A 15375-nucleotide genomic window follows, 5' to 3' on the forward strand; every position below is an offset into this window, starting at 1 on the left:
ACCTGACTTGAAGGAAGCCTTATATATTATTATTATTGTTTATTAGTATTATCATAATAATAATTATTAGCTATCTGAGATATTAGATTGTCCTGAAGATGCTGCTTCTAAATGTGCCAGCCCTTTCCAGAGCCCATGGCAACTTCACCCCTTTGTCGTAGCGTAGTCAGCTCTGTTTCTTCATGCACGGTGCCACTGTAAAGCTCCATCCATCTTTAGCGACACATGTTTACTTACTTGCATACCTACCCCTCACTTGGCCATGCCCTCGCTCAAAAATATAAAGCTCGTCTCCCTCTTTAATTTTGAATCATCCTCTCCCACTGCCCTGCCCGAAGTTCTCTCGGTGTTTAGATTAGAAGAGAATATCTGAAAGCTTGAAGGAAGGGGTCACACTAACCAGAATCTTCCACAGGAGCCTGGCTTCCCCACCATCTTTGTTCCCTTAAGGCAAAACAGTCCTTATGGTCCTGCTCTCAGTTGAGGGGGCTCAGGGACGACACTTTCCTCTGTGAAATGGATAAGGTGATAGGTCTCGCGGGCACTGGTCGTTGTCTACCCGACATCCTTCTTTCCCTCTTACCTACGAGTGAAACTCAACATATTCACGTAGCAAGCAGATATTCCATACTTCCGAAGACGTTTAGCTCCTCCTCTGGCCTCAGTCCATTCCCTTTGTCAGCGATCAGAGGTGGGCAGGTGACCCAGGTCTAGCTAAGAAATGTAAGAGAAAGTCTGCTGGGCGGGCGTGGAATGGGAGAAGCTTCTAGAAACTATCGCCTTTCTTTAAAAAAAGAAAAAGACAGAGATCTCGCAAGGAAATCTTTCTTCCCCTCCATCCCTAAACGTAATTAGGTGAGAATGAGATGACGGGGCGTGGCTGTCACGATAGCATAACAGGGGACCAGGCCAAGGGCCAAAAGCCGACATACTGACAAAGGTAGCATGAAAAGAGGAACAGAGTGGGGGGCCTGGAGGGCAGACTCGAGCCACTGCCACTGCCCTGGAACAGGCCGTCTCCAGGCTTCTTTTAGTAAGAAGGTAAAGCAGCTGTAATTTGGTCTTCTGCTACTTGAGAATACAAATGTGCATTTCAGAAGGAATGTTGAGAACTTTCTAATAGCACATTCATTCATCTTTGAGGTCTAATAATTATTTATACTTAAAAAGATTTTTCTATATTTCAAAGAATTTTCATATCTTTGATTTCTTCTTTATAGATTTTTTCTGTTAAAAACTATTTACTTATAACACCATAATTATCTTCAGTTGACTTCAAATTTTCACAACTACAAAATTATTTTTCCCTCAAATTACAAATTTAAACTTTAATTATATTTTTATTTGGTTCCTTCTGCCCCTGATATTTGCTACTCCTTCCTAGAGAGACTTTTACTAAAAGCATGGATGGGTTTGGAATCAGGGACCCAGAGTGATATTTGACTAGCTATATAAATGGGAAAACTACTTATTTTCTCTGATACCTAATTTCTTCACTTAAAAATAATGTCTCGGGCTATTACTGAGATGACATAAGTAATCTGCTTCTCTAACTCTTGGCACAAAATTAAAACAAAAAACGTGGAGAAAAAAAGGAGGAAGCAGGCATGGGGAAGAAATCGAAGGAGGAGGAAGAGGAAATGAAAGACATCGAGAGAAGAAGAAAAAGGAAAGCGGGAGGAGCAAAGGAAGAAAGGAAGAGAAGACGAGGCAAGAAAGAAATGGGAGGAAGGAGGTGGAGACAAGAAGGACGGTGAGGAGGGACCGAGGAGGAGGGACAGAGACGGGGGAAACGAGAGGTGCCGATGGCGGTGCCGGTGACGATGGCGGTGCTGCTCATCTGGAGGACTGGGGAGCGGGTCGAGGTCCGTGAGCCCGCGGCCACCTGTGTCTGACTACGATGTGATTTTCTCCCTAAATCTTTGGTGCTTCATACCAGAGCATACGGTTGACTCTCGTGCAGTTTAAATCTAGTGACTCCAAATATCACTACAAAGAAAGTTACAGAGGATTGTAAACCTCGGGCAATAGTCCTCATGTTTCAAAGAAGTGGTGGTTTCATTAAGATTCCAGTGCAATCAAAGAACTTGGAGAAGTCCCTGGAGTTTGTTTTAGTCAAATGTGAACGAGTAAAAAATTAAATGAGTGATTCATTGGGTTTCTTCTGTAATGACCAGGTGTCCTCCTCCTTCATGATGACAGGATAAGAGGAAAGAAACTTTTTCCCCAGTAGAAGAGGGAGGTCGTCTTGACAACGGGGGCTGGTGGAAGCCCCTCAGTTACCATCCCGTTGGTTACAAGTCTTTTCTTACGGAGTCCAAGAAGAAACACTGGACTCACGTGCAGTCAGGGTCCAGCGTAGCCCGAAGGAAGATAGGCGGGGGCTCGGGAAGACCCTGAGGACCTTCTGGACCCGCAGCTTGGGACTGAAGCCAGTTTTCACGCTTCGGGATGGGGAGCTGGGAGAGGGGTCTTCCTGTTGCTTCTTGGGTTTTGTCTGTGAGCGTCGGCTCTCTCCCTGTCGTCCGGTCTCTCCCAGATGCTGACCGCGTCCTGCATCCGCGACCCCGCGCACCCTTCCCCTCCGGGCCGTCCTCTCTCCACGCCGCTGGTGTTTTCGGCATTTCTCGAACCTGAGATTGGCCACATTTCCCAAGCGCCATATTCCCACTAGACCCCCCTCCATCTCAGACCGGATTATCGTTAGCACCTGGGTCTCAGACGCACCCGTGGATGTTATTGCTGGGTCTCATTCTCCCCTGTGGGACGTTAGTTCTAAGGCGGCCTTCATCACCCTAACCCCACCCTCTCGCCCCTCTGCATTTAAGCGTTCCCTTTGGATTCTCGTCACCTTGCACCACAATCCAGTAGAGTGACTTCGCCCAGGGAAGGCAAAGGAAGGACGCTCTTGTGTTGACCTGAATTAATAACGAAGGAACGGGAGAATCCTGACCTTTGCGGGGCAGAAGATGTGCGCGTTGTTTGTCATGAGCCGCCCTTGAGAGGGGGAGGTTCCGAGGTCAGCATTTATGTAGCACATTTTTCAATTAGACAATGTACTGTATGACATGTCCCTTCCTCCCCCAACCCCTTCTCTTTTATTACCACATGACTTCATCTCCCGTGTGACTGACAGAGCCCACTGGGCTCAACGCTGATAAAAAACATCTGGGGGAGAAAAATTGCAATTTAGAAAACAATTAAGTACATCAATTTCAATTCATTTTGTTGGCTGGAGGAAGAAAAGTTCTTTCAGAGGAGTAACTCGATCCGCAGTGGTCGCGGATTAAAGGGCACGCAGCTCCACGCTCTCCAGGTCGTGGGGCGGCGCAGTGCATCTCAGCTCTGAGGTCTGAACGCAGACTAGACCACTGAGAGTCTCCCTAATTTTCTCGTTTCTCCTTATTTTTAAGACATTCTTTTTCTATTCTTCCCAAATTCCCAAGAACTTAAGTGCTTCTCTGAAGGATATATATTCCCGTCTCTCAAATGCTCACCATATGCTCATGTGGTATGAGGGCTCTGTCAGTGAACCTTGGTCTACAGTTAAAGACCCCATCTGAAGGCCTGAGGGTGTGTGTGTGTGTGTGTGTGTGTGTGTGTGTGTGTGTGTGTGTGTGTGTACTGACTTTCCTTCCACTTTTCCCATAGGTTCATTATTTTGAAGTACTCGGAACCTTTATAAATTGTGGTATAACTTTTCATTTGCAAACCTTAAAGAAAGAAAATGAATACCCACAAGTTTGACCTGGTTGTCTTGCCAGAAATATATATTTAGGTAAAAATTAGCACCACTGCTCTCATTTATTGAGCGTCTGTTATAGAATGGTCACTAGCATTCACTCTTTAATTATAACATCTTATTTTCATGTTACATCAATCCCATTAAGTAGGTATTATCGTTCTCATTCCTATTTTAAGACGTTAATATTCTTAACCACACAGAAGAGGAAGAACTTGAACCCAAATTTCTCGCATTCTTAGGTTGATGCTCTAATATCACATACAAAAAATAACCTAGGAAATAGGATCCAGGGTTATCTGGATTGAAAATCTCTGGCTGCATTTAGTTAAAAGTACACATATGAAATAACCAGTGGTACTTGGTCCAAAGTAGTCTCTCAACAAATGATGGCTCTAATTATTACATAAAACCGTCTCCACTTATCCCCCTACCGTTACTCTCAATTTCCCTTGAGATTATCAAGTAAAATGCTGAGGTTTTATTATAGTTCCCACTAAAATCATCACCTACGTGGTCTGAAGACCTTAAAACAAGATCCAGAAGCAGGCGTGTTGTGTCATCTGACTGAGGAATATTAACTATCAGAAAATCCCATTCCAGGAAGGGGCCGACAGGTGGCAAAGGTCCTAAAGGAGACCTCGCTCATTCTCTGTTCAAGTCTGTCGTGGAAACCAGCTTAAAACGTACCCACCTTCGCAGCACGTGTTTCGTCTGGCCTACTGTAGACCAGGAATGCAATCACAGCAATAGCGTGAGGCCATGTGGAAGTGTGGGGTTAAGGCTCACTCACCTTGTAATGAGCCAGAGCTTCCTGACAGGATCACTCGACGAGTGGACCACGTGGGCACCAGGAGAGCTGGAGGCTCGGAAACATGAATGAAGAGCGGATGGACGATCAGGTAAAGGGAAGTAGGGTGTGCGGGTTAGAAGGTGTTTGAAAGGCAGAGGGAGCAGGAAGAGGAGCCGCTGGTGGGGTTGCGACCGAACCAGGAACCCCGCTGAAGCCTGCTGAGGTTCAGGGATCTGGCCTCCTGGGCCAGGAACCCGGGGCAACCTCGCAGCTCGGGAAAGTCAGAGGTTGCTGAGAAGAGCTTACTTGACTTCGTCGTAGAGATAGAGGGATGAAAAAAATACCTGTTTCTAGCCGTGGCGTACCGGCGCCCTGGGGGAGTCTTCGCCGTGGCTGGGAGAGGATTCGTCCTGAGCTGGGGAGCTGAGGGGTAACGGCTGGAGGCGCTCCCTTGGCAGCATCTGGTGAGTTGACAAGAAATCGGGATTTCATTGCTCATTAGAGGTGAGCAATCGAACAACAGCAAGAAGACTCTTTGTGGGCGTGGAGGGCATAGTGACAGCAAGAAAAAAATGGAACGGAACCTGTGTCTAAAGACTGCGGAACCCGTGCCCCGCCCTGCCCCCCAATGCCACCACATTTCCGAGCTCACTGCAGAAAGGCACAATCCGCTTTCCCGGCAGCGAGCTACGGCCTCGTCCTAAACGTCAGGCCTCAGTGATGAGATGATTCATTTTCCTTGCAACGGTCTTTGACTTTCGTCTTCAGGATCTTTTCCTGGTGTTGCCTGCAAGTTGTTCCCATGTGCCGTAGGTCACAACTCCCAGAGTCTGATCTGCCTCGCTACTTCCAGCTTTGCCCTGATCAATTCAAACAGAAGCAGAGGCGCAGAGAATGTCAGCTTTTAAATCACTCATTGATTCAACAAACATGTACTGAACACCTACTACGGGCTAACCATTGTGTGTAGAGCCGGAGGGTGAAGCCGCGAACAGTATATTCTGACTCTGTGCGGTGTGGAGCATGTGCAGAAAGGGAGGGAATTTCCTCCCCTTCCCAATCCACTCCCAGCCTCTGAATTTTATAGGGTCCCCATCACAGACGCTCATTGCGGCGCTGATTTCGTAAACCACCCCTGAGTGGAACCCCAGAGAATCCAGGATTTACCACCGAGGACAGAGGCCTTCCTAGGTCCTCGGATATAAATTAGACACTGCCACCTCCATTGCTCTCTTTCTCATGTGTTGGCTTCGTGGCATATAACACATTTAAAATTATTGTTTACTTCAGTGCATGTTCATTTCACGTCTGCCCTTCCCCAAACGGAAGGTTAGTTAAATCTGATTTGCTCCCCCTGTGTTCCCAGTGCCGAGCATGACGCTGGGCATGTACGAGGCACCAAATAGATATTTGTCAGCTTAGTGGATGAGTGAACAGCTGAACGAATGAATCGAGTCCTTCTTCCTCATTGGAAAAGTCTGGAAAGTTAACACCAACAATTAGAACTTAGTCCTTGTATGCTTCTCTGAAAGAGGGATCATGGTTATCACATTCCAGATTAAAAGCAATTCATCATAATTTCCCACGGAAAGTAAAATTCACATCCTCCTCTGTGCACACCGAGTCTCGCCTGGCCTCACCCCCCTTCCTGATCAGCGTGGCCGAACCCGTCGGGGAAGGAGGCCGTGAGCGTCCGCAGCAGCCCTGGGGCCTGTGTTAAGAGTGCTCATCTTTCCTTAGCCAACGGCCTAATGTTCCACTTCAGACAGCTTGGGCTCCTGGACCCTTAAACCTCTTCTCGAGCCAAGGCGTACGGCCGCGGGATCTGCCCACATTCCAGAGGGGGTTAGGGTTCTTCGTTAATCTCCATCTGGACCCTGTCCTCAGATTAGCAGCCACCGAAATGTCACCCCTGTGATGCGGAATGAAGGGCCTGGCCTATGTGAAGTTTAGCCCATGAACAGCTGCCTGCCTGAGACCAGCTGTCCCTGACTTCTCACCTCCCCCAGGCACGGCACGTTGACTCAGAGAAGCCACATCCATGCTCTCAGTACTGAGCAGTCACCCATCAGGGCAGAAGGTGTGCGAAGGGGTCCTTCCGAGCCACAGAAACAGGAGACTGATGGTCCAGAGGCAAACGAACATTTCACATTAATGAACGGTAGCTTGACCCAGAGCAACACCCAGAAGGGCCTAATGAATGGACTCAAAGGACACTGGGCGTTTCATTGTTTGGTGGGCCTGGTTCTCATAATTGAGATTTCGGTTTTAACAATACACATTGTTAGGGAACATCTGGCAGATGCAGACGGCCTGAATGCCACGTTCCTTTTTCCTTCTTGACGAATCCTCCTACAGGGGCTAGGAGAACCAGACGTTCTTCCATGACATCCTTCTGTTCTTCTCGCGACGACCCAAATCCTTTCTGTCTACATGTTTAATCCAGCGGCACAGGAAAATCGCAGCCTTCTTATTCCTGCTAAGGTCTCAGGTGCAGGTGCTGGCTCCCTTCCCACGTCGTTCCTTTAAGAGTTCCTACAAAGAGGCCCTTTAACTGCATCTCTTGTGCGTAGCACGGACATGTTACAAGATTTTAAGTTTTCTTATTATTTCCTGATCTCGGTCACTGAAGACACTCAGGCACGCAAGATAATTTGGGGTTATCTTCCCAACTCTCTACCTCCTTCAGGTGTGTCCCTCAACTCTAGCCCACAGCTGGAGTGGAGACGATGGAACTTTCGCAGATGTGTCGTACAGTTGATTGGACAAAAGTGAGACCCTGACCCCTGCCAGCCCAAGTGGTGGCTCCCCCAGTGAAACGAGGATTGAGAACAAGGCCGAGGATGCCCGAGAGTCGGTCGCTCTCTCAGCCGCACGCTCGCACGCGAGTTTTATGAGGCGCCCTCGCACCCATGTGCTGCACCTTCCCCGTCACCCCCAGCTGGACTAGTGACCCAGCGCATTTTCTGGGTCCTCCGGCTTCCATTGCCCTTCGTGCCCGGGCTCTGCATTTGTACCCAGGGAGGCACCGTCTTCCCTTTCGGGCCCACGTGTAACCGGACTCCTTACCGCATTCGCATTTTACTCTGCCTGTGTCTAACGCAGGCCCTGCCGTCGCTGGGGGTCTGCCGCTTATTTCGTGCCTGAATTTCAGCACGAGTTTCCATCCCACTGCTAGGGGAGGTCAGGTGGGGACGGAGGGACTTCTGCCCTTTTCCATCTCTTACTCCCTGCTTCCCACAGGAAGAGCAGCAGCTTCTCTCATCGCGATTGGGAGAAGTGATGGACTCGCGGAGCAGGCGTTATCTCCTCTCTCACTCCTGCTTCATAAAGCGTGGAGACCTGTCAATCCTTTCCCGTCAGTTCTCCGTGCCCCCAGGGTCGAGGGAGACTGCCGATCTCCCTGTATCTGTCTTGCCAAATATGAGCCCTCAGACCTGACTCTCTCCTGGTTGGGGTGGGGGAAGACAGGGCACGCAGGGAAGTCTTATTTAGGCTGCAGGTCCCAGCCTTGCTTTATATGTACTGAACTCTGTACGTACTGAACTAGTGTTTGATCTTCGATTCCCGAGTTTATTCCTAAATTGGCTAAACCCGTTAGAGGAAAGAATACGACTGGCCCCTCAGAATCCTCACCAGTCTTGAAGATACTTTAAGAAATGTTGAGTTCCGCGAAAGAAACAAATGTCTAACTACAGAATAGGGTGTATGTACTCACTAAGCCTGCGGGGTGATTGCCCCTGAAAAGGCGTGTCGCCTAGCAAGGTATCTGGTTGTCCTCCTTTATTCCTTCAACTGGAACAAGGTTACATATTCTGCCCAGTGACTACAGCTGAAACTTTCCATTCTTCTTCGGTCCCTTTCTTTCTGTCACTAACCACACCCAGACAATCAGCAGCTCCTCCAACTTCATGCTCCCAGGGTCCCTTCTCTTCCTCTGGGCGCTGAGTTCAGGCCCTTTTCTCTGACGTTTTCATTACTGCCGCAGCTTCTACTTATCTTTTGTATCTCCAACTACTTTCACATCGTAGCAAGATTTACCTCAGTGCAATAAACCCGACGAGATCAGCACCCTGACTAAAAACCCGAGGGAGTCCCTTTTGCTGACAGAAAAATCCAAATGCACAACGATCACAGTCCGACCCAACCTACAAATGTCTGCAACTTCATCCTCTTCCATCCTGCTTTATCGTGTCCCAGCGTCTCTACAGCTGCAGCCACCATGCCCCAAACTGATACCCCAGCCAGATCCATAAACTCACCGTTTCTTATAGTCTGTGTCTTAGTGCATGCTGTCAAATGCCATCCATTCACTATGCCTGAAATATTCTTTCCCCAACCTCTCTGCCTTAAGAACAACAATTTATCCTTGGAGTCTCCACTAAAAATTTAAATCATATGTGAAGTAGATACTCTCCAGGCTTCTCGTTGTCATTTCCAAACCATTCTCATTCTCTCTGTCTCCTCTCTAGACACTCTGGGGGTTGAATCTCTTATGGTTAGGTCATGTTACCCATTATCCCTCATTGTTGATGCCAACCCACTGATTTTATCTCCTGGCTCACTTTTAATCTCTCCAATACTGCCAATGTCTTAATTCTTGGAAGATGCAATATACACAGTCAATGATTCAATTCAACACTCGAGTGTCTGTTTCTTGAACTCCTCTCTTTCAGTGATCTGGCCCTCTGCACCGCCTCAGCCATTCATTTGCGTGTTCATGACCCTAGACTTTCCCATTACCAATAACCTCTTCCAAATCTCAGTGGAATTCATTCCATTCTCTGACCATAACCTCCATCTACCCCTTCCTTCGTTCATTCCCTCTAGTGCCCCAATTCTAACTTCACAGGATCTCTAACCCATTGATCTTTCTTTCTTTTCACTGTCTCTAACCTTCTTCATATCCTCTCTTTCTTCCTTGCTCAATCTTAAATTCCATGATTAATGAACATACTCACTTCTTTGTATATACCTTCAATTCTTTGTTATACTCACTTGGCAAGACCACAACCCTGGTTAAATCCATTCTTTTACCTAATTTGTGCCATCATTCATGCAGAAGAATGAACTAAAGATAAATTATGTTGATTATGAGCCTCAAGTGAACCCATATGTTGCTTGATGACAATGTTAGACTTTTCTAGTCCGTTCACTGGACCACATATTTGATGGCCAGTTTGTTTATTTGCCTCAAACCCACAGCATACCACCACAACCCTTACGCTCAGATGATCTTTTTTCTGACTTCACTGAGAAAATTTGAACAAACAAAAAGGGACTTCCACAGACTCCCGCCACCATCACCGTCTACCCACGGAACCCGTACCCCTGACTTCCCGCCGCAGCCGGAAGGGTGTAAGCATGCGGCTGTGTCAGTCCTTCCTCTTGCAGACTGGGTCCCGTCCTTTCTTCCTTAATGACACCGCTCTAGCGGTTCTCTCGCTTTCTTTCCCGAATCATGAGTTTCTCTGTCTCTACCAAACCTTTTCCATGAATATACGAACACACGATAAAATTATTTCTCCCATCTTAAAAACAAAAACCAAAATTCTTCACTTAACCCTACTTCCTCTGCCTGATGCTGCTTTATTTGTTCTCAAATTCGCTTCCCTTTCTAGCAAAGTTCCTTGAAAGAGTTGTCTATATTCATTCTCTACATTTCTTCTCCTCACACATTCACTTATAACTACTCCAATCCAGCTTTTGTTCCTGCCTACTCTACCAAAACCGCATTGGTCAATGCTCAGTCCTCCTCTTCCTTGACTTATTAGAAATCTTTGATATAGTCAATCCTTCTGTCTTTCTTCATATACTCTCTTCACTCGGCTCCCAGAGCACCCCACTGCTGGTTTGCTTTATTGGTCTCACTATTCTGATTCATTCTTCTGGTAATCTCATCCAGAGTCACACCTGAATACCATCGCTATGCTAGTTTTCCATCTCTAGCCCAGACATCTCTCCTGAACTTCAGCATATTCATTTGGCTCCTGAAACCTTCACGTGGTGTCATCTAAAAACTCACAGATGTCGAGTTTAAGCTCTTCTAATTCTTGATCTCACCATGAAAACTGCTTCATCACAAACTTTCTTATCTTGAATGTTTGTCTAGTGATTCTGGCCAAAAACTTTAGGCTCATCTTTGCCTTCTCTCTTTATTATTCTCCCACACACAGTCATTCAGTGGGTCCAGGTGGCTTTCATTTCAGGTATATCCGGAATCCAAACACCTCTCACCTTTAGTGCCACCACCCTGGTTGGAGACACCATCACGTCTCTCTCCTGAATTACTGCAGTATTCTAACTTAGGGATCAGCAATGCTATTTATAAAGGGTCATAAAGTAAATATTTTCTCCTTTCAGGCCATACAATCATTGTGGCAATTACTCGCCTCTGCCGTTGTAGTGCAAATGGGCATAGCTGTGTTCCAATAAAGGTTTATTTTCAAAAGAGCAGCCAGCTGAATTTGGACCATGAGCCATAGTTAACTCCTGTTCTCACTGGCCTCCTTGCTTCCATCCTTGCCCCAATGCTGTTTTTTTAAAAAAATTGTTTTCAACACAGCAGCCAGAGGAATCCTTTTAAACAAGTCAGATGATGTCATTTCTCTGCTTAAAACTCTGCAGTGGCATCCTTCAATCAGAAAAAAAAAAAAAAGCAGAAGTCCTTTTCCACGAGACCCTACCTGATCTGGCCCCACTCATGTCCCTAAACCTCACATCTGACTACACTCTCTCCCTCATTCACACTGCGGCAACTGCACTGACCCCCTTGCCGTTTCGCAAATAGGCGAGGCAGACCCAGACTTAGGGCGTTCGCACTGCTATTTCTTCTTCCCCCAAATATCCATATGGCCAATACCTCACCCTCTTCCCTTCTTTGCTCAAATGTCACCTCTTTAGTGAAGCCGGTGCTAACCACCGTTTGAAATTACAACCTTCCTCCGTGACTCCAAACCCTCCTTACTCTACTCGATTTTTCCAAATACGTAACACTTTCTAACATAAAAATAATTTACTCGTCTATATCTCTCCTAAAATATAAGTACACGAGGCCAGGGCTCTTTGGATTTTATTCCCTTGTGTATCCTGAGACCCTAGAGCAGTGCACAGCATATAGTAGGCATTCCATAGTAGGCACCGAAGGCATGAATCTGTGTAGCCTCCCGGAGGTGTAACGCGTCACTCTGTCCTGGGTATTACTTCAACTCTCTGTACGTGCCACTCTTTGAGACCTTTTTATCCTCATCCATTATTATTTATATATCTGTCTTTCCCATTTCTGAGCCATGATCTTTTTGGACATTTTCTATATGTTTATTTTCACAAACTAATACAACCCGTCCTGTAGCAAAAGGTCGAGTTATGCCAGCTTAACGAATGCACAAAGGTGCTGCATAGTTTAGTTCTCCGGTACCAAATCACTAACTCTGCAAGTCAGTTATCATTTAAAAAGTCTCTCCTCACTCCCCACGCCTGATACGTGTATACACACACTCTGCTAATTGAGATCATTTAAAACTATTTTTCACATATTTGCTTAATTAGCTTGCAGTGACCTCTGCAAAAACATTGGCCTCTGATGATTATAAGAGGTGGTTTTCTGGCATGGACACCAAAGCATCAAAGAGTCAGTTGGAGCTAAGGAAAGCAATAACACAACTGGTTTGAATTACTCATGACAGGCAGCTGAATATATCTGACACAGGTCTTCTCCCCAATACATCACTCAAAACAGACCAGTTACAGGAAATGGCGGAGAGGGGGGAAAGAAAGGATAAGGCCAAAATGTGTCCATAATACAAAGCAGATCGTCTTTCACGTGGATGACCTTATCCATTTTGTTTTCTGTTTTTACGATGGTCCCGAATCTATGGAATTGCTGACCCCTTAGGACTTGGCATGCTTCCCTGCTGGTGCTTAGTAGTGGCTCAGGTTCTCAGAAGAGGAGGTAGGTGAGGATCGTACCCATTCATGAATCACTGAGCAAGCCAAGGGGTCCTCCAGAGTTCATTGAGAACTGCAGGCATGTTTGCAATTAATTCATCTCTGAAGTACAGGTGAACACCTTCTACTTCCATCCAACATTCACACAAGGACTAACTTCATCTGTAACCTGGTCGGTTCTTTGGACTTGTGGTTTAGCAGGAAACAGATGAGGATTAGGAGATGCTTTCTTATGACCTACTCACAGTTTCAACATATCTCTCTTATGAGGTACACCCTCTTATGTGATAAAATTCTGGTCTTTGGGTGGACCATATCCTTGGATTGGCTCATTCAAACAAACAAACAAACAAACAAACAAACAAACAGAAAAAACAAATATCCTCATGTGTCAGGATTTTGCCTCAGGACCTGGTTTTCTTGCTAGTCTCCTCCTGGAGGCTTGTCTGATCCCTGGGCTCACTGCATTTCCTTCTGTGCATTTCCCGGTTCTGGGCAGCTTGCACCGTGTGATCGCTGTTTCTGCGCAGCCTTGTACATCCCAGTGCTCACGGAACTTCAGAAGCCCTCGTTTTTCCCGCTGCTTTGCTCTGATTCCTGTTTGATGCCTCCGGGAACCTGGACTGCCTCCCGAGTCTTTCTGCTACTCATAGCATCGTCTTTTATACTTTCGACAAAAGTTTGAGCTCTTGCAGCATACAAGGGCCTATGCTAAAGAGGGAGATTGCAACCATGAAAGCTCCATTATGGAGCTCAGAATTTACTAGCAAGTGAGTGGGCAATTACAGTGCCATGTAAGCGCTGTGATATAAGCAGGGGGTATGAGAGTAGCACATAGTAGGGGCACTTAACCCAGCACCTGGGGGTGGGTGCGGGAGAAGCTTCCCTAGAGTCAGCGACGTCAAAGCAGTTGGGACAGACAAAAGAGGATGAGAGCAGTTCTGTTCTAAGGCAGGAACACGTCTAAATTCTGCGAGTCGTAAGTGGCAGCTCCTTCAGGGAATGACGGGCAGTTAGGTGCAGCTACATGGGCTGTGGAAAACCCGGGCTACAGAGGGAACCAGGGCTAGATCACGAAAGGCTTTATTGTCATTCTAAGGAGTGGGAAGTCGTCCTGTGGGTCATAGGGAGTCAATGAAAGTGTCTATGTAACATGGTTATGTTTATGTTTTAGAAAAACTAGCATCAGTGTGGAGAATAGATTTCACCATCTATTTATTTCCCTGAATCTGGCCCACACTCTTGCCTGCCTTACCGTATCTTCTGTGGCTCTAAAGAGCCCAGCTCCACGCCCCTGTCCCCATCCGTATCCTCAAACAAAACTAAGGATCAGAATCAGTTTAAGACCTTATAAAAATACAAATATCTTAGCCCACTTCATGGAACTAGACTGTCATGAGTACAGAGCCTGTGAATCTCTATCTTATAAAAGTTTCCCAAATGATTCTGGGGCAGTCGGACCATGGACAGCGTTTGGAAACCAAACATCGACTGTCATTCCATGACACGAATGTGTTCACGTCAGCGGCGTGTCTGGGTTGCTGAGTTAGGCAGGGATGACGGCGGCAGATCTCACTGTAAATGTCTTCCTTCTACAGCATGTCTGACCCTAGTCCCAGGACCAGAAACACCAAGTCTCTTGCTTGCAGCCTCAAGAATGTCCCCTTGTTCTTTGAATAACATGTCCAAACCCTAACATGACCTCTGAGGCAGCATGAGCAGCTCCAGCGGCCCCTCAGTCACTCTCCCCTTTATCTCATACTTGTTATTCACAGCATGAAAGGGGAGGGGTACTGATACCATTGACTCCCTGACTTCTGCTCTCTTGGTTAAGTCAAGGGTACGTATGGAGTTGGGAAATTGAATAGAGCAATAAAGATCTGAAAATTTCTAAGGAGAATAGAAGGTGACTCGACTTAGGGAAAAGGGACAGCTGATCAACCTCAAAGACTCAACTTAATTAGAGGTCACATCTACCCATGTCCGTAGGACAATTATGTTATTTCCTCCATAAGCTCAGGAACCCAGTATCAGAGAAAGTGGGTAATTATGTCAATCAGCATCCGAGTGTTAGCAAAGCAGAAAGTCAAGAGGCAAGATAATTAAGGGTACTGTTGTAGGAAAAAGAAAAAAGAAAGTTCCCGGGATGGGCCTAAAAAAGACTCAGCTGATTTGCTCCGAGACACAGAGAATTAAAACTCGAGTGCCTTCGTTTGCCATGCTCAGGTTATTGGGTAATGGTGCGCTGTTTGGTTTGGGTCCGCTCTCTGGTTTGTTCGGTAATGGCTCCAGCCCACATTCTGTTGTGTTACCGTAGAGCATGGTAACATACAACGGCTAGAAGGTGCCTGGGGCAGAGTGAGGGACATAATTTTCCATAAATGAAACTACCAACGTAATGCTATATCAAGGCAGTACATTTTTTTTTTATCATTTTTATTTTAGTAAATGTTTTATAATGATTATTTTCCTCCTAAGTTACAACTATGATTTGCAGATATGATTTTAATGATAGCATATCCACGCAATAGACCTTCTTTACTTAAACTGATTCTTTGCATTTCATAGGAGACCCAAGATACATCAAGATAAAAATAGATGTATATCAAAATAGAAATATGTGCTTCAACACGAAGATAGTGGAGTGTTTTAAAGGCGATAGCAGTTATATTTAAACATTCTGCTGGTAAAAAATTAAATGACATTTGGTTGTGAAAGATTTTAGATTATTTTTAATTAAGCCAAGGCCTTAAATTAATCCAGTTAGTTCACTTTTCAGGTTTATCACTTCCCTTCTCTTTCCGACGTATATTCGTGTCAATGAAAGAAACAGGAGCCGCTGCGATGAAGCCAGCAGCATTGCGAGCCGCCGGCTAAAATTAGATGATCAATG

Source organism: Pteropus medius, unplaced genomic scaffold (assembly GCF_902729225.1).
Source record: "Pteropus medius unplaced genomic scaffold, Ma_sr-lr_union100, whole genome shotgun sequence".
Taxonomy (NCBI): domain Eukaryota; kingdom Metazoa; phylum Chordata; class Mammalia; order Chiroptera; family Pteropodidae; genus Pteropus; species Pteropus medius.